The following is a 731-nucleotide window of genomic DNA, read 5'->3' on the forward strand; positions in this document are numbered from 1 at the left end:
AGGGAGCGGCGACTGGCGCTCGGACGGAGGGGGGGTGTGGGGGGTGTGTGCAAGCGGCACCTGCGGCCCGGGACCGGCCCTGGCTGTGACCAGCAAAGCCCCCAGTGCGGTGCGAGGGGCGCTCGGCTGCGGGCGATTGCCCCGAGCGTTTGATCGTGGCCGGCGGGGTGCCGTCCTCTGCCGGCGGTATGGCCCGCCTCGGGTACCTCGCGCCAGACGTACAGCAGACTAGGCCCGTTGTGGAAAAAAAGAAAAACAAAAAACGTTCTCAGTCTGATCTCTTTTAAGCGTCTGTTTGTGTAAGAGTCCCCAAAAACTTGAGGCTGTTGGATTGCTGCAGCATGGTCCCCTGTGGTGGTGGTGGTGGCACCAAAATCGGGAATACGCCTCTCCACACCACTGTAGCGTTAAGAAGCTGGCACTCTCTGCATGACAGCGCTGGGTGCATGCGGCATCGCTCCACCTACTGCGCACACCAAAGGACAAAGGCACACACCCCATATACAATAAAATAAAGAAATACGTAATTTCCAAGAAGTACCCGGCTGTTCCCAGGGAATCTAATTCATACATTGTGCAAGCATACTAAAATTGGGGAAGGGTCTCTGAGGGGCTTCTGTGGTGGTCCCTAGTGGTTGTTGAAGAGGTGCCTCTTAGTGTCTTTTCCATGAACTCTGACTCTTTCTTTCATAAAAGGTTTTGGCTCATTGCTCTGTGGAATTTCTCTGGTT

Source organism: Athene cunicularia (genome assembly GCF_003259725.1).
Source record: "Athene cunicularia isolate RWA chromosome 1 unlocalized genomic scaffold, athCun1 chr1_part2, whole genome shotgun sequence".
NCBI classification, from domain to species: Eukaryota; Metazoa; Chordata; class Aves; order Strigiformes; family Strigidae; genus Athene; species Athene cunicularia.